This window comes from Pomacea canaliculata, linkage group LG2 (genome assembly GCF_003073045.1).
Source record: "Pomacea canaliculata isolate SZHN2017 linkage group LG2, ASM307304v1, whole genome shotgun sequence".
Lineage (NCBI taxonomy): Eukaryota > Metazoa > Mollusca > Gastropoda > Architaenioglossa > Ampullariidae > Pomacea > Pomacea canaliculata.
The window spans coordinates 30,533,188-30,560,965 of NC_037591.1; the positions used below are offsets into that span (position 1 = coordinate 30,533,188).

A 27,778-nucleotide genomic window follows, 5' to 3' on the forward strand; every position below is an offset into this window, starting at 1 on the left:
CCCAATTTCCAGAGAAGGGCTGAGGTCACTTCGTCGTGTCATCTATGCTACGTGTATAGCTTTAAAGGACAACACGAGTGCAATATTTTTTTATGATCGGGTTGTTCATTTTAAAATCATAATTGTATAGGTGGAGTGATGACCGAGACCAACGCTTAGCCTCTTGCTAACTTCTCCGCTGCTAGTCATGAATGTGACTAAACCAGAAGCTTTGTGCACACCAGCCTCGTTCTAGTAGTTAAAAACAATCGTCTGCAAGCAGTCCAGTAACTCTCGTGGTATTTGTAACCGCGAGTGTGCCTCAGTCCAGCAAATTTTTGTCTTCGAGTCAAAAGGAGAAACATTGTTCAAACTGTCATGTCCAAGAATTTTTGCCCCCAAAATGAAACGTCTGATTTTGCAAAATTTTGAAGCTTTGACTGTGTGTTATTGATTCTCTGTTACTGGGCGCATTGGAGTGAATATTTCCATGTGTTTTATTATTAATAAAATATAAACACATTTCAAATGTGAGTTTGTCTAAAATAAAATCATGTGATTTTTTTTTATTCGATAGAGGATTAATTTCCAACATAGCATTTTTATTTTACAGGTACAACTGATTGCTAGTAACGACTACCATTAAAAATATAACAATAAAAATCATAGATATTTATAGACGTAAAGCATTTTCCTCATTTAGCTGCATGTATAACAAAGATTTTGAAATGTTTTGAGCGAATTGTTGAGTACGGTGCGTGGACGAAGTTCGCACAGCACTTTTGGACAAAGCAGAGATGTGTATATAAAGATATAAAGATACAGTGGTGTTTGTTGCCATTGTCTTTAAGATTTATTAAATGAGCACAAACTTCATCTGAGTGTCGTAGAGAACATTTAGCAACAGCACACTGTGTCCTGGTCTGTTTCTTTGACCGAGGATTGCATCTTTTCTCTTTGAATTCTGCTCATTGAGATGACGCTATTTTTAGAAATACTTCCCTTTCGTTGTTTGCTGTTTTCTCGATAAATCCAGGTGTGATTAAGCGAAAAACAATAATATTTCCCATCCTCTTTGTCATAAAACCACCGGAAAGTGTGTTGTGATACTTTATTGTCTGTTTCCAGCGATTTTCGCTGAGCTCTCGTGTTGTCCTTAAAGTGTTGTGCACAATAGTAGTTTGCCCTTGTCTGGGTTTAGTCGGTAAGAGGTCAGAAAGAGGGGCAGGTAACTCAAAAACGTAGTCTTTCCTGTTCATACTAAAGGACTCTGCAATGAAACTCAATGTCGGAGGCCTCATTTTTCACCCCAACCCCCAGTCAACAATTATTTCAGGTGTCAACAGGTAGCAACTTCAGCCGCATCTTTGGAAAACATGGTGACGGATGCTTGGAGGAGGATAGGAAGAGGAGAGTCACATCAGCGGGGTCGAGATGGAAGGGACGAGAGGGACAGTCAGTGCGACAAACGTCTCTACCCTACCACCGCCACCCACCTCCACTCCTTCCAGCACCTTCTGGCAAACAAAGTTCCGTATTTCTGCGCATCAGTCTTCCTTACTTTATTTCTTTCCTAAATCCATAACCGCTATTTTTCACCCTCAAGCACACAAGGACGGAAATAACTGGTCTTATTTCTTGCTCGCTTGACCTGTTTCGTGGGATCGAGGCGACTGAAAAACTTGGACAGAGTGAACCAAAAAAAAAAAAAAACAATAGTGAACGAAATAGAGGCTCTCGAGAAAACTTGTTCCCATAATCCCTCTGTCTGTTTTGTTTTTGTTTAGTGTTTTTTTTTTTAAATCATTGTGGAAGAGATAAACAAGAAAACAGGTTGCCCTTCGTAGCATGATTATTCGCCGACGGCGCACGGGAGGAGCGCTGGGCCGCCAGCAGCAGGCCAAACAGCTTTACCGTTCAAAACATGTTTACTGACTTCTCTGCACCTTAACACGTCGATTCTTTCAGCCGGGAATTACAAGGATAAGGTTGATCATCGACCCGCTGGGGAACGTCGCAAACACGTCATCAACGATGGAGCAGTAGCGATGCGCATGCGCAGTTCATCCAAAAGGTGGGGAATGTGAGGGGGGGGGGTGTTCATCACGCTGAGTTGTGTCCCTTGTTCACTGTTCAGTTCGGACGCAGTGAGGGAGAACACTTTCTTTTCATTCATGCTCAGTAAAAGTTCTTTGTTGTGAAGGGTTTTTTTTTCCACTTTTAAAGGAGAACACTGCCGAACTTGTTTTTTTTTTTTTCAAAGATCCTCCCACCCTTCCTTTGCTCGAAATTTCTCTAACGGTTTCTTCGTCCATTTTATACTTTCTGAATGAATGTTGTATAAGGAAGAACTTTGTTGACACTGAAATAGAAAGTGTTTAGAGTTAAAGGGTTTGCATTGTCTAGCATCTTCACTGCTGAAGAGAAAGGCAGGGAATCGAGGGAGGTAGAGCTGCAGGTATTCTGCCGACATTATCGACCAGTCCTCTACAACAGCGCAGATAGTACAGACAACGATGGTTTGGTAAACAACCCCAGCGATGGGAGGTAACGCAAGGTCAAATATGGCTACGGGAGGGAGGCCTGTCAGTGCTACGGTCCTCCGCCACTCTGTTATTTTGGCACCGCAGGAATGAGGTCGAGGCATCTTTGGTGCTTGTAGGTCAGAGGAAAAAGTCGGAGAAAGGGGTCGCCTCGAAAATAGGTTACATTGCCCCAATTTCTCTGGCAGCTTTCAGTGCGGCCTTTGACCTATTTCCCTGCGGCGGGAGTCTTTGCATTGGTGGGGAGTGAGTCACAGAGGGAGGAAAGAGGCGGGGCTTCCTTTACTCTCCCGCTTGGTTGTTTGGCCAAGAGCGGCCATGAGCCAGTGCACTGACCTACAGCCCCGTGAGTGACAGGCATGTGGAGGGGCCTCCTCCACACTCAGGGTCGTGGTATGGTTCCGTCCGCGTCCGCCCTTGGCCTACCCTCGAGTTGTACAACTAGTACAAAACTGTATTTATTTGGACTAAAGGAACCGTGTCCTTATGGTCTTTGGGGATTCTTATGAGGGCGGTGCCCATGTCCTGTACCTCGCTGCCTTACATTTCCAAACCCAGGGAGCTAGCTGTCCATCTCACAACTAAAGGAGGGGGTGGGAAGAATTAATGAATAAACGAATGGGTATTGAGCCAGGGATGAGCCTTGGAGTAGAGGCGTCTCGGTGCTAACCACAACACCACTTTCCCTTCTGAAACCGGTGGAACGTGTTGCGTCAAGCACTGACAACGAAACAGTTCCTATTTATAACAGACTACAGCAGCAGCAACAACAAGTGTGTGGGGGAGGGGAGTGTTTATGGTCGGGTGTTTACCTCCAATGGAAGAATAAGAGCAAAGAGGGTCAGCATTTTTTGAAACGAGTGTTCAAATGCTAAAGGGTAATTCAAGTGAAATATGAAATTTGGCCCAGTGTTATTGATGAGGTACTACTGTTATTAGCTTGCTATAAACAGGTTTGTTTATTCTTCTGACCGATTAATTATTAGAAAATAAGTTCACCACGCAGCAATATTTCACAGCATCCATGACGACATAATTATATTAATAATAATATTACTATTATTGTTGTTGCATAAATGGAGGTGAACGGACCGTCAGACGCTTTGTCTTGAAGGCAGGGTTATCTTCGGTCACGTGATTGCACGTGCTGACTGGCGCAGGTCCCGTGATTGCAGGCAAGTGCTTTTCTGCACCAGGTCACGAAGACGTGGTGACGTGACAGCAGGGGAGGTAAGGGCACGTTTGCCATGAGTGTGCATGTGTGTTCCTGCATGTTGGGCGGGTGGGCAGAGAGAGAGAGGGAGGTATGTCACGCGAAGTGTGACTCCTGTGCACGTGACGTGATGTTGCAGGTTTGGAGTTATTGGGTTGGGGGGAGCAGGAAAGGGGATATGCTCAACTATCTTAATATATACATGTGTGTACATGTGCGCTCGCGTGCGTGGGGAGAGAGTAGGGGGAGATAATGCTCAGTAGTGTTTCCTGCCCTGTGCCAGAGGTCGACACCATATTGAAGGAGACAGTCAACACTTGCTAAGAGCGGTGAACGGTCTAAGGTTGCTCCACAACCCTCATAAACCAAAGCTTCACCTCTCCTGGATGTTTCCTTCTGTGATGTGTGAATTTATTAGTGCTTACAGTCAGGATGGAGAAGAAAAATTACTTTTACTCGCCCGAGAAGTACATGAAACCTTTCCCGGGTTAACCACAAAAAACGAGAGATAAATTTATTACAATGTGGCTTTCCGGGTCAAAACCTTTTCTAATGCGTGCAAAAATATCTTTTGAAGGTAATCACCCAGAAGCTGCATTAGAGATGTTAATGTTTGCATCTTACCACAATAGTGACTACTACTACAACCAGAATCAGTTTTTACGCGCAGACGCACACACAGTCATACAGACACATACTTAACACCCGAAACCACCCTCACACCCAACACGTGTACACGCGCACACACACTTCTTTTATTTTAGAAAGAAGAAATTGAACAGAATAAAGAAAGACTACAAATGCTATTCAGCAGAAAATCAACAAAATAACAACAAAAATGCTTCGATCACAGTCCCGCGCAAGAAAGGTGGGAGTGGTGTGAGTTCGTGGGGAATACTAGAATCTGCTGTGTCAGAGGGGGAAAGCAGATCTCGGTAATTCACATGTGTAGGTCAGTGAACCGCCTATAAAGCTCTCTCTCTCTCTCACCCCACTTTCCTCCGGTATGTGTGCGTATTAGTGTACATATATAACTTGTTTGCCTGCAGGCTACAAACAAAAAAAGGGGGAAGGGTGGTAAAAGTCGGTCGTTTGCCAGACCCTACATGGAATTGCTGTATAATGGACCTCAAGCCACATACTTTCGCCGTCTCCACGACACTGCAACCACAGCAGAACCATTCCAACTAACTTACGACCCAGACATTAGCACCGCGCAAGAATCGTTGATCAGAGGTCAAAGAAATCAGCTAGCAAGAAAACAGTCCTTGTCCTGTGGTCACAGATACTGTTCCCCTTAGTGTGGGTGTTCTCGTGTTGAGTCTCTGTTAAAGGACCATTAAGCGCATTCGGTAAACCCTTCTCTGGTTTGCACAGACAATAAAAAAAAAAAAACTGTTTAACGAATGGCAAATGTAAAACAGTATATCACATTCTGACAAAATGGCGTGTGATGAAGGCAGCTCCTCGTTAACATAGCTTTACAAAAATAAAGCTGAGATATATCCATTATGAGCCGTGTTCACGAAACGAAATCGATGTCCTGGGGTAACCAAGGAACCACATATCTTGAAGCGGCATTAAGACTCGGCGGTTCTTAGTTATAAGTCAGTGGCAACTATTCCCTGGGTTATGTCGCATAAAGCAATATCTGTGGGGTCTGGACAATGAGTCATAGCTACGAAGATCAGAAGTTTGTCCTTGATTTTTCCCATTTTTACTTTTAGGTAACGAGTTATCTTTGCTTTATCAATAAGGCTCGTGATGAGACGTTCAGTTGTAACTGTAATGTGCAACAGATGATCCTTGAGACACCCTCCACTTGCTTTCTCTTCAAGGGCAGATTATTTCCGTCTTCGAGAGAAAAGCACAGGACTAACTATTTAAGTTTAACGAAATAAAAGAGAGGCGACATACTGTAAAGAGCACGCGGGGGACCGCCTTCGGGAAGTATTCCAAGTACACATCAGGGTTTTTGACTGGACTACGCCCGGCCTCGGTTCGAGTTCAGACATTCTTGAAGAGAACAGGACTTGTACTGTGACCTTATGTCACGTACAGGGGCTTTGTATGTTTTGTAGTAAGCACCAGTCCAATTCGATGTGCAAGAGAGTAGAAGTCCGTTTATCCCTAATACTGAACTTTAAACCGCCTAAGCACCGTCGTTACGAACTTCCGGTGTCATTGAGTTAAAACAGTCTAAACCTCAATCAAGAGCTTGCTGTTAGCTTCACGTAGTCATGTCTGGGTGACCCTTCCCTAGTTCACAGGATCGGCGATCAAAGACGATCGCAGTGTTTAACTGGGAAGAAAGGCTCGAACAAATCTTGCGAAATAAGTTTCGGGTGGAAAAAAGTTCCGACAACTTGCTGAGAGAATCTTTCGTCAGCTAGTCGATCTTTGGCTGAATGTTCATGTCAAGAGACGAGAGGAAAGTATGAGCTCTCTCGTAACAACACTGGAACGTGCAGCGTACTTCGCACGAGTGCAAAAAAAAAAAAAAAAAAAAAAATGTGTGGGGGTGGGAGTGAGGGTAGTTTACAGCAGTTATGAGAGAAAGAAGCAGCAGAAAACACATGGGAAGCAATATGTTTCCTATGTGAGGAGGACACATGGTATTCACGCTATTCGCTGCCATTTCATGTTCTTTCAACACGAGTAACAAGAAATGACTAGCACAAGGTCGTCTGCAGCATCATTCAAGTGCGTGTTGGGATGCGCCATCTTGGATGCGACAGTGTTACAGGTTTAGGAAAATTAAGTCATCGATGAGCACGAAACTAGTTCATCGACTTTAATTAAGAGCAAACCATTGATTGCCTAACCAATTTCAAACAGGGAAGAATCACCGTTGCACCGTTTTAGTCTTGTCCTTAAAGGCCTCAACACCTGAGGTCAGCTTTCACACCAGCTGCGCGGAACTGGACCCAGCGATTCATGTCAAAAAGTTCTTAAGATTTTTTGTTCTTATGTTAACTTGCACTGTCCCTCTTGTTCCCAGCTCGGTCCTTCAGGTCAGGAAATGTCAATTCATGCTGGAATTGTCCGTCATTTAGGGCGCATTAGGCTTATATCATTTCACTAACATTCTTCTCTAGTTTCTCAATATTAATATTATTATTTATAAATGCATTTGCCCGTGTTGATACGAGCCCAGTGCGCTGCACACAGAAGACTACAAACAAAGCAACAGTCAACCACCCAACAAACATAAGCATCGAAAAACATATGAAAAATAAAAGGTGCATGAATAAAGAATAAAGGAGTGAGTGGGCAGTACTCTTGATTATGCAGGATATTTCACAAAGAGATGGGCTTTAATGCTGGATTTGAAGGCTTCAAATGTCGACACCGTTCGATGAGAAAGGGAAAGAGAATCCCAGAGTTGAGCCTGATAAGGAAAGGACCGTTAGCATCACTTCTCCCGCCTGATGCAAGGCACAGAGAGGAGGGCAACACAAGCAGACAGAAGAGACCGTATGTGAGACAGGTACCCTGTGGTATGGCCGTGAAGACAATGGTAGACACTGCGACCATCTTGTAATCAACGGCAGCTCGGACTTGTAACCAGGGAAGATGGCGGAGGATCGGTGTTGTGTCATCTGCTTTTCGCCTTCGAAATGCGATCGGCATTATTCCAAGCCATTTTAAGTGTTTCCAGTGTTTTAGGGAGGTCGACGAACGGCAATCCAGTCGGGACAACACAAAAACAGACATGACCTTTTATGGGTTTTATATGAATGAAAGCACAACAGCATGCACTCTTGAGAATGTACCCTAACAAAATATCAGAGCTGTTTATCTCTGCTGTCAGACACGTACACAAGAGCAGAGTTCCCCCATGAAATCTTGTAAATGGGAAGATAATTATCACATTACTGCACATTAAAGTGCACGCACGTCAAAAGTGCAAAGAGAAAAGTACAGGCTGATCGCAGAGGTCCACTGAGCTAGCGCGCTTGCAGTAAGGGCGGCAACTCCCCGCCGTGTGACGTAGCAGGACTGTGGTCACGTGGTCACAAGGCCGCAGTGCACTCTCTCCCCGACCCAACGACGACTTTTGTGCACCGACAGTCGCGACACCCAGTCACGCAATGTCATTGTGTGTCGGGTAAAAAGAGGATTCGAGGGTTTCGGTGGTTCTCACTATGAGTCAGCAGGCACCCTGGGTGGAGAAGTCTGTGTCTGCGTGCGTGCGCATGCGCAGCTGAGTGTTAGCGCCTGTGTGCACGTGCATAGCAATTGTTTATTTCTGTGGTTGAATGTGTGCCGTCTGTGTGAGTGTGCATGTTCATACTAATAAATGCGTGCACGTTCATATATATATATCTGTAGGTGGTTGAACACATGCTCTTTACGTGGCAGAGGAGGGCTGGATGGCACGACGGGTGCACGAAAGTTCTGTTTGGTAAACACAGGAACTTGCAGCAAATCTTTGTTGCAATGGACATAAGTGTTCTTTCTGTCTACATTATTTTCTCCCTAGCGCTGGTCAAATCTTTCTTCCAGGACAAAAATATATTGTGTGAAGTAGCCAGGTCACTTGAGGTCAGCATGAGAAATTTTCGGAGTTGAGATTGTGCCTCTTGTTGTGTGTCACAGTCCTCCGACTGCCTCACAAACATGGACATTTGCTATTATTATTTAGTTTGATTGTCAGTTTTTATGTGTGTGTTCTAAACCCAGCTGTCTGTTCAGTTATTAATGAACAACCAGCTAGAGATTTCAGAGGAATGCTGTTTACCTTGTGCGACATCTTGCGGTCACACCCACGCAAGGATCATTTCATGCACGCATACCTAGACACACAAAAGTACACGTCAGCACATGCATGTACGTACACCTACGCACAGACTCACACACTTTTCACGGTCGATGAAGGTTAGTCCACAGACAGAGTACCTGTGCATTCTACAGGTGTGTGCAGACGTCAGTCGCGGACGTTGCCTGTGGTTACTGGCGAGCAGTGTCATAGATCCATGACCCCGGTACGTTAGCACACAACCTGGCGTTGTTGTGACCCCCATCAAAGGACAACAGCATGTTTAAAATAAAAAAAAACAAACTTTTGTCCGGACAAGACCTACACGCCGTGCACCCGCAAGTTCTCGAGAAGCACCGCCCTTCCAAAACCTCAATTAAAATGTATGGAAGCCAAAGGTTGGTATAAATCCGGATTGGGACAAACACTTTGAGTAAGGTAAAAAAAAAAATGCCTCAAAGAGAGTCTACAAAATATCTTGGAAGCAAAAACTTTCCGTGAATATTTAGCAAATAACCTGTAAACGATACAAAGGCATTCGTTGTCGTTGTCACTATCTTGCAATAAGCCGATGGATGCTTTCGAAAGATGGCCGCCGACTCATGTTTCTGCGGCACAGCATTTTCTGCTTGCATACAACTCTACAGTTTTGTTGGTTTTTTTTTACTCGTGTTCATCTGTATGGTTTTTCTATTATTTAACCCCGCCCTCTAAGTACATGTGCATACTGCACGAAAAATAGGTCCGCTCACACGAACATTTGAAAATTACTGAAATGAGAGCTATCTTGCCACACTTTCAAAGCTATGTTTCAATGTCATCTACATTGTCACCTGATCATCTGACCCATGCCTGGTTACAAAAGCTTGCTTTGTCGCAAAGAAAAACAATTGGCAGTATATTTGTTGGGGTTTTTTTATTGCTTTTCGTTTTTTGTTTTGTCAGCTGCCCTCAGATACCTATCTGAATTTATACTCAGCTCAGCTTTCCATAGCAAGCAAGCTTTGAGTAACTCAACCTATGTTTTGTAAGCTGGTGATAATGTATGCTTGGCCTACCCCCTACCTCACCACAACCCTCACTTAGGTAAGGTGGCACATGCCGGGTAAATGCCAAAAATTCCCACCTCGTCGATGTCTCTTCTGACGACCCATGACCTTTTCACCCTGTACTTTCTTTTCAGATTGTTTTCACCTTCTAGGTTCCTTTCATTTTAAATGACTTTCACCACCTGTCAGGAGTAATGTTGACTTGTGAATGCCATAAACAGCAGTCAAGAGTTGAGGAGATTCATTCGAGGACCACATCAAATGGTCTTCGCTGGTGTTGCCTTCCACCACTGGTTGACTGAGTCACACGGAACTTTGCACCATGAAGTCACAGGACGACAGCCTGAGCTGCCGTGGATTGTGCAGACACACAGTCACGTGATTCTTTGCCATGGCAACGCTCTGAAGAGAAATAGTTTTGATTGCAAATTAGAAGAACTTCATAATTCGAACACATGATTTAGGCACCTGAAGTCCGCTAGCTGAACCCTAAACTCATTAACCGAGCTCTCAGGTCGCAATCAATCAATCAATCAACCAATCAATCAGTTCAGCAGCAGCAGCCCGGCTGGCAGTTGGTCCATGTTCCACATTGTTTGAGCGTTTCATCAAAATAATGATGATAAGATCAGCATGTCTATGGCATTACTCGTGCTGTCTATGGTCTAAACCTCATGCCATAAAGTGGAGAGTGGTGATAAATAAGTGGAAGATGCAGATGAAAGAAAGAACAAACAAAAGAAAGAAGGTTTAGAAAGCTGAGATTTATTTACTGGAGTCATCTGAAGTTCAGCTTTATGTATATTTTTTCGAAGATAAAGGTTATCTTTCTCAATTTTCTTTTAGAAGAATGTGTGTGTGTGTGTGTGACGGAATGAGGAAATGTTATTCGCTAGGAAAAAGTGCTGTCTTCTTCAATTTTCTGCACTTGCTATAAACACTGGTCGAGAAAAGAGTGCGCTGGTTCTGGTTTGCTAGACCTTTTAGCTAGTCTGCTAGACACCCTGTCTTTGTGATATTCTGTTCGTCTAGCAGACTGGGCTAGACAGCATGTTCTTTGTTAGACATTTTCTGTTATTTCTCTAGAGACCATCCCTGTCTTTGTTTGCGACAGTATCTCTTGTTGCTGTACAAAATTATTCTCTGCTAGACAATATCTCCTGTCTTCGTCTGCTTAACAACATTTTCTGTTCTTGTCTGCTAGACAACATCTCTTTAGTTAGTTTGGTAGACACCATCTTTTTTGTCTGCAAGACGATATCCCTTGTCATCGGCAATGCAATACATTATTGCAAGCTAGTGGTGTAGGAAGAAATATGTTCGCTCAGAAAACATTGTTGGATGTGGGTTACAGACATCGTCCTAAATGAATGTGGTATTTAAAAAGCTGAGAAAAGGACAAAAATTCCACGATGCAAGCACACAAACGGCAAAGAGGCAGACACCAAGTAAAAAAACAAAAACAAACAAACAAAACAAACTCAGGATGCTTTATTTTGCATTCTGTAAGAGCCGACAGTCCATTTCTCAGCAAAGACCAGGGTTCCCAGAAACACACAAACACACAAGCACATAAATATATAGGTTTGTAGGTTACTGTTATATTTTAAATAAAACTCGTGTTTGGCAAACGGTCATTCACCTACCTACTTTTTCACGCATCCGCAGTGCGCATGTTGCGAAAGGATGCTAGCCCCTACACTCCCCACCTACCCACCCACGTCTCTGCCCCTGAAATAACACGGGCACCGTCTGAGGGCTGTATGCGAAGAAAGCAGGGATCACCGCAAACCTGGCTGTGAGATAAAGCCTTATCAGTTCTGCTGACAATCTCGCAGACCACCTCGCTGACACAGTAACACGTGACTCCATGGCCCACCGACCTTCACGTGCAGCGCTCGCCTCCCTTCCGTCCCAGAAACGTGCGTTGTGCTGCCTGGGAGGCCGACGTGGTGTACGACGTAGCTCGAACGCCGTGATATTTGTATGGTTTCTGCTGCAATTCTTTTTAAATCTTTTGCAATATATAATGGGTTCAGTTTGTCCTAAAAGTGAAAAACTTCTAGTGTCAAGATGTCCGGCGCCTCGGAGAATTTCGCGAGCATGCGCAGTGGTGGATGACAACAACATCAGGTTCACAGCTCCTTGTGGATTCGCTGTTGCAAAACGTGTTTTGCCTACACGTAACTGAAAACAACGGAAATAGCACAACTCGGAAGTTATGTAAATCTATTATCTTTTTTCATAGCAACAAATTTATATATAATAATAATAACGTAGATTTTTAGCCGAAAACAAGCAACGGCCATTACGAGACAAACAGGACACCGACTGTATGAATGATTTGGGAAAATAATGCACGTGACTTTCACCCCAAACCGATTGTAGACCATTTCCAGTTTAATATCGGCTGTTGATACGTGTACGTTCTTCGACTATGTTAGCTCCTAAAGTTCGTCGACCTCAAGGAGGGAAGTGCTCCTCTAGCAAGATACTGAGGAGGCAAGAATGCGAACGTCGTTCACTGTCAGTGTTCAGCATATGTAGACATTTTTAAAATGCCATAAACTGTTCCACAGAACTATTTCACAGAAGCATTTTATGCAGACCGCAGTCTCTAATAAAAAATGCATTGAAAGGGACTCTATTTTGTATGTTTGTTAATAAACGGATTTTGCTTTAAAATTCTACATGGCTTACTTGATCTAAAGAAAATACCATCAGTATTCATTGATAAAAAAAAAAAAAAAAAAAACCAAACAAGTTCGACAAAATTGATAAACATTTCATTTGAAAAAGAGTATATGCAAAACGGGCGATTACTTTTTTTTAATACTGAGTTGTTCACTGTTCAGACCGGTATCGTGCGAAGGAGAATGACCTGAATATGGTGACTGTAACAAGATAACTGTGGTCTGTGTAATATAACAAGTTTTAAAAAACGATGTCTGTTTTGTCCTGCCGTAGATCGAGCTGGTTTGTAACAGATACAGTCGGACCTCGATAAGTCGACCTTCCCTAAGTCGACAACCTCCCTATATCGAATTAATATTTTCCGGCCAGGTACCTGCGCCTATTCCGCCATTTTCCTAACTCGAAAACTCCGTAAGTCGAATTTTTTTTTCGGGTCCCTTTGAGTTCGACTTATCGAGGTCCGACTGTATAAAACCTTTCTGATGGTTGCCATAGACTGCCGAGCTTTCGCTCCCACTGCAAAGAGGAATCAAAAGTCAACAAATAAACAAGACAAATAAACAAGACACTAGTGAGGGTTAGTGGAGACAACAAACACTCGTTTTCTTGCGTCATTACTGTTCTGTTGTCCTTGGTGCAGCTCGTGTTGCACGACAGTCAAAGGGTTTTGCACCTGCCCGGGTTGTGCCCTCTGACCTGCCATAAACCCACTTTTTCCTCGCATTTCGTTCACTGCGCCGCGTGACAACAACTGTGCGCTGGAGGTTAAATTCGGGATCTGGGTCTGTCTCCTTCATTAAAAAAAAATGTTTCAGTTTCCTTCCTTCAGCTCTGTAGTTTATGGGGAAAACCGTTTGCTTGTTGCAAAAATAAAAGGGTCTACTTCACACGCGCATGCGCACACACACCCTTTAAGCATCACCAACACAGGTTGCATACAGACATTTGCTGTGATGTTTGTGTCACGACAAAGAGCGAAATGTTGTTGTGTGATAATAAGACAACAGTCTCACGCTGTTTCGTGACAGTTGTGTGAAGAACTACTGGCCCTACAAGGTTGTTGTGTCTACAAAGGCCCTCGCATTTTCTGTGGCTGTTGAAAGAATAACAATGTGAGAGCATCTTAAATGTTTCACGATTCTTTCGGAGTTCACTCCTATACACCCTCAACGAAGAAAATAGAGAAAAATGGAGAGGGAGGAGTGGTACTGGTATTAAGACCGTTTACCAATGTACAACAATTTTTTCTTTGGGATGTTGAAACCCTAGAATTTTCGTTCTGTTGTAGAAGCAAATTGCCACACCCAAAACAGTTCCTCGCGCAAAATGCGAAAACAAAGTCTGAATTTTCTGTCGGTGAAGAGGGACAAAAACCCACAACACACACCCCTGTCTGCACTCCCTCATTCAGTGCCGGAGGCTAGTAAAGCGCTGGGAATGTGGGACAGGGGGAAACTAGGGACCGGTAAGAACTTGTGGCTGTATGCAGACAGCGGGAGAGAAAGTGATTGTGAAGGAGGACGGCGCCTGGCAGACTAGGCCACACAGAGATGTCCGCAGCCTCACTGCGTGCAGTAGACTAGGTACGTGCGACTGCAGGCAACTTATTGTTGTAGTGGAGTGTACAGGAACATAGCCAAGCAGCATCACATGCACCAGAGATGAAATTACCTTTCCCACATCCGGGGTATGATGTGTTTTAAGTAGCTTACGCAACCGTGTACATGTTAGGGCATGCTGGTAACCTGGGGATAAAGTCATGGGTTTTGGTATGATCTTTCCACACTTCATTCTGGAACGCAGGACGAACATCTGTTCACAGGTTCTAGATGTCGGGAGAGTTTATGCAAGTACTTCACTTTCCTCCACCTCTTCCTTCAGTGCTAACCCCAAACACTTTTCTGTCCAGCCAACAACTAACGAGTCTGCTTACACGTGAGGCAGTCAACATGCTGATTTGTGGAAAATCTCTCCCATCTCTCGGCGATTTCTGTGTTTGGTGGTAGGGGTGGGTGGGAAGGTGGGGTATGTAGGTACGGAGTAGGGACAGAGATGGACGGAAGAGTATGGAGGCAATGTTCATCGCTTCCTTTTGCAAAAAAAGCGAACAGCTCGTATTGCTGACACTAAAGAAAAGGCGAACAAAAGAAAGTAAGACATACAAAATATTGATGTTTTTCCTTCCCCTGTTTGCTCTGAATTCGTAGATGTCCGTGTGTGGAATATCAGAATGAAAACTAATACTAAGAATGACACTCAAAAGACACTCCCTCGTCCCATGAAAGGACACAGCTGGGAAAGCTGCTCTGATGCATGTTTGCACTCGGTTCGTGACTTGCGAGTGCCGGCTACACTGAACTACCATAATGAATGACGTCACTGCGTTGCCATGCAACAACAGGTTTTGGGGGTGTGAGCAAGGTGATAATATCTCACAGTCCTTAATTAACATTCCGCCGTTACTATGCAGTCACATAGCTACTGGAACTTCTACAAATAAGAAACAAAAACAAAAACAAAACAGACCAAACAACTCCCTTGTCATCAAGTTTCGTTGCTTGCTGTCAAGTGAAGAAACTACATACATATATTTATGTTCAGTTTCAAGTCACTATGACCAAGTCACTGCGATGTCAGAGTATTTCAGCTGCGAGATATTGAGCTCACGTGGGGTCCCACATAATACCATAAGCGAATAAAAGAAAGATTTATATGATAGACAGACCCCGAAAGTAAATTACCTAGTGACTTTAAACACATCCTGTTCGCTTATATACGTGTAGGAGTTAGTAAACTTATCTATAGTGAGGTTGCCAACAAGTTTTTTTACTCATTGATTGGCTGATGCAGTACAAAGACTATTTGAGAACATGCATGTCACTTATTTGACAAGTCTGAACAGAATGAGTTACTGAAATGCTAACGATGAAAAAAAAAAACTTTACTGTGTGTGCATATTTGTATGGCTGTATATGAGAGCAGAAAGGCAAGTAGGTATTCGATATCAGGATGTATATATGGATTTGTGATGAGTGTAATGTGAAAGTAAAATGTGAATGTGTGATTTTGTCAGTTCAGATGTGTCGTCAGTGCGTCTGGTGACCTGGAATTTTTTGGCCAGATCATTAAAGCTGTTATTCCCATTCCTTATCAACCTGCTTACTTCTGTTTAAAATACCTATTGCATCGTTTATTTTAATCTGACTTTCCCTGCACCCTGAACCTTCTAAGCAGAGCTTGAAACAGATGTCAAGTCTATCTTCGTGGCTATTCCTTTTTTTTATTTGTCCTTTCATCGGGAATGAAAGGCTTTTTAGATAATGTCGTGACTGATGTAGACCTTGACTGGGCGAGTTCGCAGTCAGAATCAGTTTCGTGGTAAGAGTTGAGGCCAACCTTTCCCCTTACCCCGCACCCAGTTTTTCTCCTCCACCCACAACCACAGGGGTGAGTTTGCTCCGTTGTTGCTAAATCGGGTATATCCGCCGTCAGGACAAGATGAGGTTCCTGCAGCCTAGCTGTCTAGGCGACCACTCGTTCGAGGCATAACGAGTTGCACAGCGCATGCGCGCGACCTTGCGCGCCCCCGTGTCAAGGGCGCAGGGCGGCGAAGTGTGTGGACGTCCTTGGGCTGGGCGGCTGAAGCAGACGGCTGACAGAAGGAGAACGAAAGCTGGCTGGTTGCGAGGAGAGGGGCTGGAGAGGAGGGAGAGAAAGAAGGGAGGAGGGGAAGAAGGCGAGACCCACTGCCCTACTTTCCGACTTTGAAGCCTGGGGAGATTTCTTGCGCCCCGCGGCCCCCGGCATGCCATTCGTCATGTACGCGGCGCGGCCTGCTGTGTGACAGTGCAGACGGCACAGGCCGCTGGACAGCAGGCCACCGAGTGCACTGCGCAGGTCAGGTGACCTTTACATAATTTTTTTCTTTTTTTTTTAATGATTTTTTGTGTAAAGAGCTGTCGCCGCCACTTTGGCGTCTGCTTCGCATTAACACGGAAACGTCCTTTCCAAAAAAAAAAAAAAAAGGTGAAACGCACGCACAGGCGGCGGCCATGTGTCGAAAGGGGGTCACGGGGTCGGGGTAGGGGGTAGACGAAAGGGAAGTTGAGAGTGGTTTACTTGACCAGGGCAAGGGCCTTAATCCTCCTGTTTGGCCTTGCAGTCCTTTCCGCGTGGCTAACAAATTATTTTAATCTGTCAGACAACATGGTGAATTCTCATCGACAGTTTACAGTTTTCCTCAGTCGAGAAGAATGGCTGATGAGCCAATGAGCGGCCCGACGTTTGTTGATCTTTCTCTCCCGTCTGCATTCTTTGTGTTTAGGTGTGGGCACCCGTGCTGTCTGTGCAATGAGTAAAGCTCATGGTGGCTTTTCGACCCCAAAAACCCTAAGTCACGGCAGCGATAGGTGGAGATATTCCCCTCAGAAATGATACCAAGGCCGGTTATTGCTTTCGAATCTATTCATCCCATCCCACCCCACACACCCCCACCCCCTACTTCTTCGCCCCTCGACAAACGTCCAACGTGGGTATTCCCCTCCCCCCTTCCTTACATACACACACCCTTGAAACTCACGTGACAATTAGTGGCGACATCTTCGACCTCGTCCTCGCTAGTTCGCTAAGGTGACTAACCAGTTCCCAGAAACTGACTCCATTTGTCACGGGTGGGAATCACGTGGCCAGGCTGGAGTAGATTGTGTGGTATTGTCACGCTTTCGCGAAACAAACTGTTTCACCTCTCGGGACCTGCGCGGAGTCCGCTGCTGACGCAAAGGAGTTCAGAAGACGCAGGCACTGACACCTGTAGCACAATGTAGGTGCTGCTAAATATAGAAACTGATTACGCACACCGTGACAGGTGAGAGACAAGGAAGCCGACGTTTAAAGGGAGGTCACTCTGACGACACTCAAAAGGTATCAGACGATATAAAAAAGATAGAGCAGCATGCGCATGAGAGCTGATAAAATCGGGCATTTAGCAAATCTTTCATTTGTAATACTTCTTCCTGCTTCAGATCAGTGCTGTGAGGTTAACTCTGTGTGTGTGTTCATAATTATATTTATAGTATATGTGCGACAGAGAGGCTTGGCTGGCTTGGCGTACTCAGATGCTGCAACTTATCATACTTGTAAAAGAGTATTTGCCCAGCATAATAAATATTTTAAAATCGGAGCCGAGAGAAAAAAATTTTTTTTAACTTAAAGGTGATATGTAAATCTGAATAGAATGGCGACAGTTTCCCGTAAAATGCCAGCAAAGGGCGGTAAGGAATGTGTGCAGGAAGCAGTCAGGCGACATATTTGCGAGGCAGCAAGGGAGACTACTGGTAAGCAGGGAAGCGGCAAGTAACCCACTCAACCATTGCGTATGGACAATCTCTCTTGACAAGAACAAGCTGTCGACAAGAACAGACGATATCCTATCGCATTGATAGGATTTTGAGGACATTAAAACACGGGGTAGATAATTCATGGAAGATAATTCTTTATGCTGCGGAGTTTCATCATCTGAAAAGAATTGATAAAGCGTGTTCCTCATCGCTTCTGTGCTCTGTGGATTTCGCTTGCATTCACACACACAAAGTACACGTGCACGCACTCGTACAATTAGCGTTTTCCCTTTGATCACTCCTGCCGATTGATGCCCTCCCCTTGTAGCCACACGATCCCCTTTGTGACGTCACAATGGTACATGCGCTAGATAATGTACAGTAAACCAATACGAAAAATAAGACGAGAGAATGCGTAGGGTGAAATTAGAGAGAGACTAACAGACGAGCATTCGTCCGGAAACGAATAACAACAACAGCAGCGGCAAAAATATCCTGAGGTTGAAGCAAAGTTTGCGGTTGCTGCACGAGGTGACGCGGTCTGACAGAGTACTCGGGGGATGGGTAGTGGTTGCTGTGAAGGACAATTAATGCCAACTGCACGCACAAGGACAGGTCGATACGCCTCCTCCACTACTGACAGATTGTGCTTGGTACACACAGTGCACCAGACCCTCGCTGCTGTCAGCCACTGAGGGACTTTTTGTACAGAAATAAGGTGGCGTGTGTGTGGGTGTGTGAGATTTATGTGAGCTGGCTGTATGGGAGGATGTGCGGGTGTGAGGAGTTTAGTGGGTCGGTGGTTGGGGAGTGTGTGTGTGTGGGGGGACGATTGATAAACAATTAAGGAAAGTGTATTCACACGATTGCTAAAGCCGGTCTCAAGCTGTTGCTAAAGACGACATCACGAACCTGTTAAAGGTAAGCACAAGACACATGGTTGCTACTAGCAACCTGGCTCGCATGATTTTGGTGGCAGACCTCACAATTGCTAAATGCAGCCTCCAATCATGGGTAAAAGCAGTTTCTCACACAGTTAATGTTGGCCTCGCTTGGTTGAGTTCAGTTCAATATTGCAGTATTCATGAACTAGTCATGTCCGCACTGCAGACTTCATCCATAATGAGGTACCATCCGAATTCTTTTTAAATTGAAGAGCTTTTTTCTCTTTTGAATGGAGGTTGAGGACCGTGTTCGTGAAGGATCGGATCCTGTTTGGACTTCAATTAAAAGTGGTTCATAACTGTTTATTTCTATCAATATAGCAAAACGGAATGAGGCTGGACAAACCACTTCGGATGACAGTCTAGTAAAATCCCAAATCTTGGGTGAGATGTGGGTCGCTGCCCCGTGACACCGCAGGTGTTGTTAGTTGTGCCAGTGTCCTCATTTCCTGTTGTTCTCTTTTGCTCTTGGTATCCAGGAGGACTGCAAATTCCACAGTGGTGGTGAACTGGACTGGCTGCCAGACCCCTTGTTTCACTATTCATATTTTCTAGACTTCTAGTTAGTTTTACGTACTCTATTTGTTTCTACTGTTCATTATATAAAGAGCCTTAAGTTTTTCCTTTCAATCTTTTTTTTTTTTTTGTTGTCATAAATTTGTCATTTGTGTGCTTTGCAACCAACCTTAGAAATTGTGTATTTTTTAAAAAAGTTATTATAAGGGGACTCGATTTTTACTTTATTTAATAAGCTCTGCCACCTTATGTCTGGTTATTGTTGTGGTTATGGTTCAGTGACGGAACCCCATATTTACTACGGTTTAGTTTATTTCAAATATATTTTGAATTTGCTTGGTGTCCTTGGTAGGAAATTTATGGGTTGTCTTGTCACGAACTAGCCCAACGGCTACACAAAGTGCCCCGCGTAACATTTACACGTGACAGCACAATAAAGGTTCTGCGCATGCGCCTACATCATTGGCTGAACCCTCCGATCTTTGGGCAGAGGTCGTCAGGAGAGTCACCTGCATGAATCTGATTTCTGTCGTCATTCAGCTTTACAAGTACAAGTACTTGAAGTCGGCCCAACTTCCTCTTTCTGCTTGAATCGAAAACTCTCTTTACCGAACTGCTGTTAGTGCTTGAGGACTTAACGGGATGTTTCAGTCAGGAAAGATTTGTATTGAGTTCCTTCGTGGAAAATTCCCACTTGAAAAGAGCTCTTAGCGTGAAGTGGAGCGTTTTAATTCCTTCTTATTAATGATTTAATTGTACAATCATTACGAGGTATAAATGACCCTGGGAACTGGCCCGAGAGCATCAAAGGGAAGAAGAAGCTAGATAACCCCATTCCTGCTGCAACAGACGACGATGAACACCCTCGTCAACTGCCTCATCCCTCATGACCCCACCTCACCTAGGATGAGGTACTAACCTCCTAAACTAACCGATCTATGTTCTTTGTTGTCGTTGACCGGAGCAGTGTTTACTCACTGTCCGTTGCTAAGCAGACTGCATTGTCTCAAACAGATGGCGTGCTAACATGCCTGGGACGGAAGGACGGGAGGAGACGCAGATGTTCGAACAACAGCAGATAGAGGGAACTGTGGGACGGAATGCCGGGTATTTATTTGACTCCATAATACCTAGTAAAATCAGCGAGGATCGAAGGAAGATGTTGATGATAACAACAATTCTATTAAACACTGAACTGTTCCTAACCTTTGACGCCCGTGCACTTCTGCACTGACACGAACAGGGTGGAAAGCTCTTGAAAAAAACAAATGTGTGAGTCATGGGAACGCCTTTTGGTTGGGCTAAATGAAATTCTTTTATTGTGGGTCACGAAAGTTCAAGCAGTTAAAAACCTGAAACAAGTGAGAACAGACAGGTCCTTTTAGCAGGCAAGGTCAGCTAGAGTTTTCTCGTTGGTAAAGTGCACGTGATCATGGGTTTGCTTCACCTGCTTCCACCGCTCCAGCCCCACCCCTTACCCCGAAACCACCCGCCTCTTAAACTACTACCTCCCGTGCGAATCGACTTTCAGTGGTAACCTTGTGACAGTGGAGGGACACTGAGGTCGTAATCATCGTCGATGTGAGCCTGCCTCCCTGCGCGCGTGCGTCTGAGCGCAGGCCTGCGGTATGTCCGCGCGTGCAAGATGTTACATGTCCTTTAACAAAGCTGAACTTGTAGTTTAATGCCTTCTTCTCTCCATAGCAGCCATCAGCTGTTTTGTGGACAGTTAAAAAAAACAACTTAGTTCGAGTAAATAAAATGCGCTTAAAGGACAACACAAGTGTAACATTTGTTTTCCTTATGAACAGGTTAAATTCATTTTTAAAAAAATAAATCCCAAAATATGAGTGCCTAATAATGTTGAATGTTCAAGATATAAGCCTTCAAACATCGGCATTCTTACCTGCCATTAGGAAAACAGAAAGAAAGGTATTCTACTGGAAAGTTCTGTTAGGAGCCAGTAGTACTAGTAACAGTGAGTGTGGCTCACTTCTGCAAAACAATGCCTTCAAGCAAAAAGAATAAACATCGCTCTGGTTGTCGTATGTTCATGAAGCGATTTTTTTCTAAGAAAATGAAACGCCTGTTTTTGGAATACAGCCTTACAGATTTTAACTTTATTTTGAAGCTTCTACTGGAGTTTAAAAAAAAATAATTAGAAGGCCAAAAACTGAATTTACTCGACAGAGTGGTCAGTAAATATTCTCCATATCTCCCCGGGTCACAATGACTTTATAAACCATTGAAAATGTGTTATAACAATTTTATACAAATAGATGTATAATTAAAACCTCATTTTCTCATTTAGCTGCGCGCAAAATTTAATATTTACTTACTTGCACTCGTTTTCGTTAAAGCATCTCATACAATTAAATTATACAATTTTTTTTTTAGCTGTTTCGAGCATGCAAATTAATGATGCCCTCACACTGTCTGCTGTTTCTAACATTGTGCTGGATAAGGCAACGACTGATGATGTGTTTGTGACTTGTCACGATGTTACTTGTGGACGAGAACGGTGTAGAAGCCGTCGATGTTGTACGAGTGCAAAGTAACTCAGTATGAGCGTCGAAGAGAACACTGAGCAACAGTACAGTGTCCTGGTCTGTTTTCTGTTACCGAGGATGTATCTTTTCTGTTTCATCGCTTGCTGTTTACTCGAAAAATCCAGGTGTGATTAAGACGAAAACATGAATAATATTTCTCATCCTCTTTGTCATAAAATACCACCGGAATATGTTTTGTGATACTTTATGCTCTATATCCAGCGATATTTCTGAATGCTCGTGTTGCCCTTTAAGTGTTGTACACAGTGATTATTTGTCTATGTTTGTGTTTAGTCGGGAAAGAGTCGGAAAAGAGGGGCAGGTAACTCAAAAACAAAAACAAAAAAAAAAGCTAGGATCAAAAGAGTGAACTCCCCAATTTTTCTGCGCCTACCGTAGGACAGTCTGCAATGAAACACAATGTCGAAGACCTCCTCTCTCATCCCCCCCCCCACCTTTTTATATTATTGTTACTACGTTCAAGTCAGGGGACTGAACTCGTGGTGCACATGCAATCGCCCCAATTCCAAGCTTATTCATTGTGAAATAATATTTCTCATGCCTCTTCGTCATAAAATAGCACCGGAATATGCTTTTGTGATACTTAAAACTTTTTTTTTTGTTTGAAGCGTTTTTCGCTGAGCGCTTGCATTGTCCTTTAAGGCTTCCTGTCACCGGGCAAAGGGTCACAGCTCTAAAGTGCCGAAGAAACTCGAGTCCAGCCACACTTTACCCAATCTTGGAAGACAAGTATAGATTAAGATTGACATATTAACCTAAAACTTCCACGTCCGGAACGTAACCTCTGAAATGTTGAACCACGGTGATTTCCGGTGACCTTCACACTTCACACAGCTTTGCTAAACATGGCGACATCTGCAGCGAGGCTTTCAGCGGTCAGAACGTGACCCCGGGTCACAGATGATTTGGAAGTGAATGCTAGCTGATTATATGTTTTGTACCAGTGGTGTATGGCTGGTCTTTTTTTTTTGTTGATTGCATGTTGTTGACCTCGCGAGCGTGCGTGCGCCAAACGGTTTTCAGAACGAGGAATTCGCGTGCTTTGTAAAGTGTACGGTGAACTTTGCGGAGGTATTACCTTTAAAAAAAAATAAATAAAAACAAGTGTTGAGTCATGCTGTCGGAACTTGCATGAAAGGCAACAGTACAGCGAAGTGGGTCCAAGGAGAACGAGTTCAAGGATAAACATTCCGACAGTGTAACCTGTGTAATCGTTGAGAGCGGTTGTCACAGATTTCGCACTGCCGTGGGATTGCGAAACACCTGTACGGGGGAGGGACAGGGAGGGTAGTGACAGGGTTATCACGTCCTCCCGTGACAAATACCTTCTCTCACTGCTTTCACCGGCCACAGATGTGCGCATGCGCGTGTTGCCTCTTGCCTTTCACGTGCTCATACCTGATGACAGGCGCACCTTATCACAGTAATGAGAACCATATTATATATTAAACAGGAAATACAAGAACAAAGTCTTGTTAACCATGTTTGTGAGTTCTTTCAGGCAAGGCAAGCCTAAAAAAAATCGAAAAAGTAGAAATGCCAAGGAAATGAATTAATAATTTGAAGGCGGTGTAACAGTTCTTAGTACTAACGGACCAGGATGTTTCCTTGCGTAACGATGGTGACAGGCAATTCATACCCCCCCCCTCTCTCTAAATAATAAAAGTCAACAAAACCGTTAAATTACAACACATCTACATAATTGACCTTTTAGATTCTGATGAGACCGACTGGGAATGACATGACCTTTAAAACCCCAAATGGCACATCCTACTCTCTCGAGTTATAATAGTTGAACAAATGTTTTTTAAATTACAATGCGAATCTCCATAAGCTGCCATTGAGGTCTTGGTATGATTCGGTTGCAGTCGACGAGGTTTTTTTAAAACAAAATCCCTTTTGCAGGCGTGGGCGAGCACTCGTGATATCAGAAAAAGAAAAAAAAAATATTAGAAGATTAAAAACGAGAACGAAACATTATATTGAAGTTTTTTTTTAAAATCTCATCTTTTGTCTGTTTCTCTCGCGCGTCCTCCACGACATCCGCTTTCATCGTCCCTCAGACTCTCCCCCTACCTCCTAATGACCCCTCTCCCACCCTTACCCCATTCACTTGACAATCGACATTGAATACAACCCCCGTGCTTCTGAGAAACAAACCTTTGTCAGATTTTGTTCAAGGGGATTAAAGTCACGTGGATGACTGTTCCACACCTGTTCGTGCGACAAAGTGACCTGCGATACTGACAGGTGTGGAGACTAGGTACAGACTGGTGGCTGTATATCAAGTGAAGTGTTCATCAAAAAGTCATCCTCATCCTTGACAGCAATCTCTGTTTGAAGAGTGACCCAGACAGTTTTGTTGAAGGGGTAGTGGGGTGTACCCGACAACGTCCCCGCCAACCAGATGCATTATGGGCCTGTTCGTGGCAACATGACGCAGGAACCTTTTTTTTTTTTCAATACTCTTGGGGACAGTGGGGCCCATAGAAACCATCGAGTACAATGACATGGCGGCACAGACGTCAGTCGGCTGGGTTCAAGACCGGCCACAGCACCAGCCACACATACGTGAGTTCGAGGGGGGGAGTGAAGGTGGGGGAAGGAAAAAGAAAAGAAAGGGCGTGGTCTCGAGCTCCTAGTTGCAGAATGTTGAAACAGTAGACCACGTGCCATGAAAGTAGGGTGTATCTCGTTTGTCGCGCCTTCTAACGGTGCGTGGGCGCTGCTACCTGTCGTCGACGTCGTCCTCTAACCTTTGCAATGTATCCAGTTATCTCTCCATGGTCGCGAGAATGATCTCCCTTTACGATACTTTGGGGTCGTAGATACGGAGCAGTGGCAAGTCGCTGCCCCGGCACATAATGCAGAAAACCAGGGCAAGCGTTTTATATTTCGGTGGTTACGATTGAAGCAGTTGCCAAGGCTAAGCTCGGGACAAACAAGAACGAAAACAAGTTGCCCTTGAGAAATATGCGAGGGTTAGCCACACGGCCAATAGAGAAAATGGCGGCATGTGCAACACACACACACAAAATCGGTTTTGATCAGAGTAAAACGCAGTAGGGAATCCAGTTCCCGACCTTCTGCCTTTATATTAAGACAGTTTCAAATACTAGGATTCGAATTTTTCCCCGATTAAAGTGCGCACCTTGTCCCCTTCATTCATCTGCCCTTTCGTTCCTACACATTCTTTAACATCCCCTCTCCGCCTCCGTGGGAAAAGTGTGAAAGTGCTGTAGCTGGTGACAATGTAAAAGAAATGCTTTAACTCCTAAGCTGCGTTCATTCAATCAGTTTTTTCAGCTATCTTTTGTCCTTTCCTTCACCTTTTTCCCTGAATATTAATGTGACTATTTCCTTGTCTTTCTTTTTCTGTTTTTCTTTGCCTCTTTCCTCTTTATTCAGCCAATTCTATTGCTAGGCAACCCACCTCTCTTTTTCAAGGAGAGAAACTTTTCTTTTATCAGACCACCCACCTAACGACTCCGCCCACTGGAAAATTCCTTGTCTGTAAATGGCTGACACTCTGTAGATCACGGCCAACATTTTGTTTTATTTTTTTTTTTTCCCAGGCACGTGATTAAAACATTTCTGGTCCTAAAGGCACGCGACAAGGGATCAATTCTATCTCACGAAGTTCAGAGCAGTTAAGCCAGCAACTAACGGGTTTTCCATTCACCAGATTTCAAACAAAGAAGACGACACCGAAGCACCTTGCCACAATCTCTCCTCCATCACCAACCCCGACACCTCACCTCATCCACTCCCCATCCTCCGTCCACGCCTGCTCGTCTGCACATGCGAGGTCCTGATGGCGGTTAGATAAAAGGCCGTCGTCTACGTCATCACACCAAATTCTTGTGCGTCAGTGGAGTGTTTTTATCCAGCCTGGTGTGACGGGTGCGGGTGTGTTTAGCTGCAGCTGCAGCCCAACATTCCAGGACACCTGTCAAAGACCAGTGGCGCACGTGCGAAATCCCGGCGGCTTAACGGTTTAGACAAAGAGCTGGTGAGAGAGGTGGTTGGATGGGGAGGAGAGGCAGTAGTGGGGGAGGGTGAAAGTGGTGCATTTGCGTAGAATGGGGGAAAGTAATTGAAGAACGAAAAAGTGTGATGCGGTGGAGAAATAAGGGAGAGGAAAACTGGAGTTGATTATTGGTTTGTTTGAAAACGCTTTTTTTTTTTTTTTGTTTTTTGTTTTTGTGTTTTTCACACTTGGAGCCTACTGGGGTTTATTCCTAACACGAGAAACAATTTTATACAAGTTTTCAAAATTCTAGTCAATTAAAAAAAAAATATATATAATTTTTTCCACATTGTTATTTATTGCTATCAATATAAATGTACCATGAATAGTTGTTGAAAATGTAATAAATATTATGAAAATGGTTATTCAGAATAGTTAAAAAAACTAATAAAACTATGATGTACACAATTGGTATTCATGCGTCTGCACGGCCAAAAATATAAAACGACAGCTGGTTTAGCCGCGGATACTTTTCCTGTCTGCAGATGAAAACAACAGCGGGAACAGCAATGGTGAAGAAAGAAAAAAAGAAGTCACAGCCTATTAAATTCGAAAAGCAGAAGGATTACTGTTTGGCTAAACGACATGCGTGAAAACACCCCGCTATATGAAATATTATTAGATATGCTGGATTAAATAGCAAGGGATTTGCTTGTTGCTGTCACAGGCGGTGCAGATACCCGGTGCAGCACTCAGGGTAGCCTTGAGGCGAGCGATTACTCGGTAACTAGATCGCTTGGGCAGGTCACGTGCTTTCTTACACAAGCTGCGCGTGCGCCGTCCTCGTGATGCGGGCCCAGCACGCGGTGACCCGGCTTTAAACGGTGGTGCTGTCAGAAAGGACGGTTGCAGGGTCGGCTTAAAGTAAATACAAAACAAAAACAAAAACACAAACAAACCTGTAAAAATCTGCTAACTTGTAGAAAGGTCGCATTGTTGTAAAGTACATGAGACGTGTCTGCGCACCTCACGACGAATATTTATTTTTAAACATTCGCTAGCTCTCAATTTTGAGAAATGTTATACATGTATTGTGTAGAAACTACCTCCTGGTATGTAAGACCAGTCCTGTCGGCCCGCATACCACAAAATAAGATGTAAGGTGATCACGTCTTACTTGAGTAGGGAGGGTAGGGGTACGGGTACACTAGGTAGAAAGCGGATGGAAAGGGAAGGACTCAAGATTAAAATTCTTTGTTGTTAAAAGCCATTGATCCGTTAGAGGCAAGCAGCAGCAAAAGTCGCAAAACAGCAACGATGTGATTATGCTGACATTCCTGGGCACGTTAAAAAAACAAAACAACAAACAAACAAAACAAAACAAAAAAAAAACAAGAAAAAGAAGAAACACAAATTAAAGAGAAAGTGAGAACTCACACTGCCAGCAATATATACACCACATTACATAAAAAACTTCGCATCAAGTAAGAACACTGCAGCATGTTAATTGAACACCACGTTAAAAACCAAACGGTGGACCAGCCAACGGAGACTTTTCTCAACGGAGAGATGACGTAATCACTGATTAACTGTAGCGCTGGCAACCAGACAATCCCCCAGCCCCTTCCCTCCGTGCGGCGCCAGGGAACGACCGTCCGGCGGTCTTCGGAGTCACGGTGACACTTCAAAGGCTTTGTCTCCCTGGCAACGCGTCCCTTCGTCAACATCAGCGCCGTCAACTATTCTCCACGTGCAGCGGACGTTGGCTGCTTCTCAAAGCACCCACAGGTGTCAAACTAATAACTCGGTCTGATTAGATCAAAGGTATTAACGGCGCTCCCATCCTCCGTGTGTCAAGTGAAAGACATTGTTATTAACATTCCGACTTGATTTATGCCAAGTTCGGATACGCCGATTTTTTTTTTTTCCTTTTTTTTCAGACTTCTACCTTTTTGCTTTGATCGGTGAATGTGACCAGGGCAGTTTGACCGATTCTTCCTGACGAAGTACATGTCGCGCATGATTTACAGCTCTGACAACCCGGCTTAGCCAAAATCTTGACTTCCGGGCAACGGAGCGGGTCGGGATCGAGCGTCTGAGAACCTGACTCCGAGAAAATGTAGACCGTTGTCATTAAGGTGGATTAAGGACAGGTGTGACAGAGTTAGCAAAAAAATAGAATGCCAACAAGCGTGAAACATT

At 44.1% G+C, this 27,778-nt stretch overlaps 2 long non-coding RNA genes across 3 annotated transcripts in view; both read left to right on the top strand.

Annotated features, from left to right (window-relative positions):
* The window catches only part of LOC112556570, a 119,311-nt gene that overhangs the window by 58,859 nt on the left and 32,674 nt on the right, over positions 1 to 27,778 (top strand). The gene's annotated exons all lie outside the window — the stretch shown is intronic.
* LOC112556571 lies at positions 15,363 to 27,752 on the top strand. Its single transcript, XR_003097772.1, has 2 exons — positions 15,363 to 16,137; positions 25,292 to 27,752. It is a non-coding gene; the product is annotated as an uncharacterized LOC112556571 (long non-coding RNA).